This window comes from Anthonomus grandis, unplaced genomic scaffold, assembly GCF_022605725.1.
Source record: "Anthonomus grandis grandis unplaced genomic scaffold, icAntGran1.3 ctg00000507.1, whole genome shotgun sequence".
Lineage (NCBI taxonomy): Eukaryota > Metazoa > Arthropoda > Insecta > Coleoptera > Curculionidae > Anthonomus > Anthonomus grandis.
In genome coordinates, this window is record NW_026088521.1 from 5,060 (window position 1) to 10,118 (window position 5,059).

Here is a 5,059-nt window from a genome sequence, read left to right on the forward strand (position 1 = left end):
CAACGTGAACGAATCGTCTCGGTCTTGCTTCTTATTTTCGTTGATAAAATACTTAATTTAGCTCAGAATTTCCCGAAATCGGTATGGAATAATTCTAGAGACTCTGGAGAATCCGATTATGTGCATATCTTTTACCAAGTCCCCTTCCTTTAGCTGTGATCATTCGACAAAGTTGTAAAGTTTTAGAATTTACCGTGTTTTCATGCGACGGAAGGACTCATACATGGCATTTTGGGTGCGGGAGTGAAAGTTTAATTACTATTTATTTATTTTAACACAAAATCTAACTGTGGACTGTGCATCATTGTTATTATTTGAATTGTGAAGAAAACGCAAGCGTTAAAGGTAGGCCTTAATGTAATATGAGGAGCTTCAATGACAACCTAACCTCTACATGTATTATGTAAATAAATAACAAGACCAAAAAGGAGAAAATATTGAACTTATTAGTTAGAATAAGGCCCAAAATGTGAAAGATTGGCAAATTTCCGCTTAACTAAACGCTGTAAATGTTATATTACACCTTGCATATAAGCATATAATCAGTTTTCACACAAGAGGTGTGTAACCTCAAAAGAGTAAGGAAATTCAACTAAAGTTATGTGTCCCTAGTCAAATATGAATAACAAATAGATATCTGTATGGTCTAATAATTAGCGTCCATGCAAGGGTATCTTAATGGTTTTGCTCATGACTGGCAGCAGGCCACTTAGTATGAATGCTCAGGTCAGCGAGATGCCAGGCTTTAAAACATCTAAGAGGATAACCGAAGCAGTAGATAGCATCCAGTTGTGGCACTATCGAAGGGGAGGAATGCAGATTCTGGCAGCTAGATGTTTCAAGTGTTGAGTTGATGATAAGGTGGAAGATGGTGGTGAAAAGAAGCAGAAAAAGTCAGTCCAAAACTGGAGAGACTTTTTTTTATCTTATTGTTGTTGTTCTATATTCTATATTATTTAGATACCAAAGATAGTTTCCTTACAGAGAAGTATTTATATATCATATAGCTTAGTACATATTAAACATCATATTAGTGATTACTCCACACACAAAATTGTACAATTTTCATATTACGAGAACTAGAGAACACATATATACAAATTTTTATAGGATACACAAGGTTAAGTGTTAGGTTTCCTTCTTTGCTCCCAAACTCTATAATGCTCTCCCTGCTACCATTAAACTGTTACCTACCAAGTTTTTTACTGCAATATAAATTTACTATAAAACAATATCTATTGAAAAAATGTTTTTTCTCAATACAAGAATTTCTAAATGATAATTTCTCATATATGTAATTATAATCTAAAACTTTTAGGCTTTAAATCCTTTGATTAATAATAATATTAAGAAGTGTAAAGATTTTCTCTGCGACATATGTGAGCACCTTTGTGTATATGGCATTAACAAATTATGTTTATGTTTAAATTAGGTGTAAGAACAGCTGTTTTTGTAAAATGTCTCTTTTCTATCACATAAAGTGATATGTAAGTGTAACATAAGTTTATGAAATAAAGATGATTTTACTTAATTATTTAACTGTGTTCACCATTTATTTTTCCTACCTAAAAGATTGAAATAATATAGCGGGTTGGGTTGGGTTAGAAGGGCAGAAACACCTATAAACTTACTGGGTTTTCATGTAAACATTACAGCTTTGTGGGGTTAGAGTCTGATAATGATGAGTGATCTCATCGAAACACATAAACTAGGAATATTTAAGAGAATTGGGTAAGTATTCATGTTCTTTTTCTACAGGAAAATAAAATTGTAAAATAGCTAATGTAACAAAAATATTATAAATGATTTAACATATTTATTTGACCGAGAGCATTATGAGAAACTAAAAGATCATTGTAAGTGTGCTTCAAGGGTTAGTCCTCGGATTTTTGTTGTCCTCTTTTTCAGCTAGCATACCAATTTGACAACCAGATATGTTTGCTGTTCTGCAAGACATTGTAACTTTTTAATGACCTAAGTACATATCTTAAAAGACTTTCTAAATAAATTAAAAACTTTGATTTAACAAGATGTATTATGATTAAGCAAAAGAATAAACCAGTTCTTAAGTTAAGTATGTAAGAATATTCAGGTATAAATAGGACTGTCTATGAAATATTTCAGATTAACTGTATGTACAAATTTAAACTGCTCGCCACATATAAACAGTAGCTCTTAGAAAACTGTTCTAATAATATCTGCTTTATATGAGAGTAAAGATTGTTTGCCTAAAAAGTGTACATTTTAATTGTATGTTTTGAAATGTAAACTATTTATTATAGACATTTTGATGAAAATTAAAGATATGTATAAAATGGATAATAACTGTATGCTAATGACTGCAAAGTAATATAAAGCAAATTTGGTTTATGCCTTCAGGAATGGAATCTTGAATAAAACTCAACCTTTATTATAGATCATTTTTCTCTTTAATTATTAAAAACAAATAACTGTATGACAAAAGTTGATAAAACAATAAACAGGTTATGGAATATAAACATGAAATAAGTTTTATTTTCTACCCAACAATAGGGTTTTTAGGTCCAGCTGAAAAATTCTCATGCCTTTTTGCCTATTCAAGATTCGAAACAAATAAAGTATATATAATTACATATGTATATTTCATTCAAATAACATTAAGTATATAAATTATAAATGCATCCAACTTCTGGTGAAAAATCCAGTATTAAGTGAAACTTCATTGAAATATTGCTCCGTTCCACAACAAAAAAGTTGATTGTCTACAGTTTGTGTCACAGTTCAGTTGTTATATTCCTGTTTACTTCTAATTTTTATTTCCTTCCTCATATGATTGCACCTACTCCATCAAACACATTTCATGATCTCTGGGGAATCCTAACATACTTCATGTAACTTATTTATTTCTAGTTGTGTAGTCTAATCAACAGTAAAGACAGGCAGTTCTTTCTGGTTTCCCAAGTTCATCAATATGGTAGAATCTCAATGATTTCTTGATGGATGTTCTTAAGTACATGGTCTGAGCCCCATCAAACACATTTCATGAACTCTGCGGAATCCTAACATACTTCAATTAGCTTATTTCTTCCTGGTTGTGTGGTATACTAATCAGCAGTTAAAACATGCAATTCCTACTGGTTTACAACTAATGGGTCCCACAGCCCTTGAATTGTTGACCAGGATGAAAACAAATCATACTGGTGTAATCATTCTAGGTACACAAAAGTTCACACAGACAAGATATATGTAAACTTGAATGAAGTTATGAGATTTTTATCAGTCTTATTTAGCAAAGTTATGGTTTTTTTCATACATATTGGCACAATATAAGTTGAGTATAAATATTAATATAAAACTTATAAAATACATATAGGTATGCATCTTCATACACAATCGCTACGTCCGATTGTTTTAGCGACCGGAATCGAGAACGCAGCATATGCCGGTTGTCAGCAACAACATTATAGTCCGCGCCCCATGTTATTTAATCAATATAATGCCTGTTTCACACGCCTTTACTCAAGCTGCGTATCGGATGCGTTTTGGTAGATCCGTTTACGCTTTGAAAGGGCGACTCTGCCGAGACGTTCAATTTTGATTTATTTACAAATGTGAATATTTTATTTATGTGATTGATTTAATGTTTAAAATATGTATAGACGCCGTTAATAATTATATAAATGCATTATTAGACTTTTCCCCCTATATTGTAGTCTTTTACTTATATAAATTTAATCAATTAATAAATTAACAACTTTCTCAGTCGGTGCAAAGAAGTGGATCCAATGTTTAAATAATTAGTGGAATGGAAATGAATGGAATGGAATTGGAAAGGTAAAATCCATTTTAGGTCGTTTTGAGGCAACTCATCTTCAAAAATGTTTACATTCCACAAGTCAGATATTAGAATTTTTTGGGAATAATAACTCATAAGCTCTTAAAAATTTGTTATGAAATCAAGTTGCCCAAAGGCTTCATTGGCAAGTTCATTACTTTTTTGTTGTTCACTATTTCTTTCGTCTGGACTTTCTCTAGGAAGTTGCACTTTTTGTGTTGTGAAAAATTTGAGGCACTGCTGAGCAAACTAATCTTGCTTTAACTCTAATCTTAGTGAGTGTGCCATCAGGTAAAAGATAATCATCTTCACGGATAATATCATTCTGATAAAAATGCTTGGCACACACCACAGAATATTGAGTAGGAGTCCAATTATCTTTAGGTATGGCTTTTAAACATTTAATTTTAAGTTGTTCATCTTTGGGGAAGCCAAAAACAGAAATACTTGCCTCCCCTGCTTTTAAACTACTTTTGTAATTAGATTTATATCCAGGAACACTGCAGGAACTTGGCATGTTCAAAGGATTCTAATGAAACTTTTTTATGTAATTAACAACTTTTTTGCTATTGATCCGATTGGGATGAAATTTGGTATTTGGAGTTTATTTAGGATGCAAATAATAAATTTTGACAGATAATTCAAATTTGTAGTTCAGGTCACGTGACACCGTAACTCTTTTGCTACTGATCCGATTGGGTTGAAACTTGCTATTTAGAGTTTATTAAGGATGCAATTAATATACGTTGACAGATATTTGACATATGTAACACATAATAACACATTTTATTGACACACAACGCGACTATATAACACATTATGGTTCTTTGAAGCATGATACCCCAACAATTGGTCCTCTCTTGGCAGATAAACGTTAGTCCCCCCGACTGACCAGACCTAAGTACACCTGATAATTTTTGTTTTTTTTAAGAAATCCTCTAAGGCCCATCACTGACAGGACTTAGAGGTTCCAAACTGGTCCCCACGGACCAAAAGTATAGGAGCGAAGCGACTATACTTGTTATATAGGAGCGTCTGCGACTATATTATGCACGCGAGCCCGGGCCCGAAAAATCGTGTTTTTTTGGAAATAAAAATTCATATCTTTGGCTGTATGGTTAGCGAAACGATGAAATTTGGCATAGGGTCTCTCAATACATTGAGAATAATGGATCCGTAAACGATTTTTTTTTCCGGTACCACCAAACGGAGCGGTACTGTCTCAAAGTCAAAAATTCGTAAAAA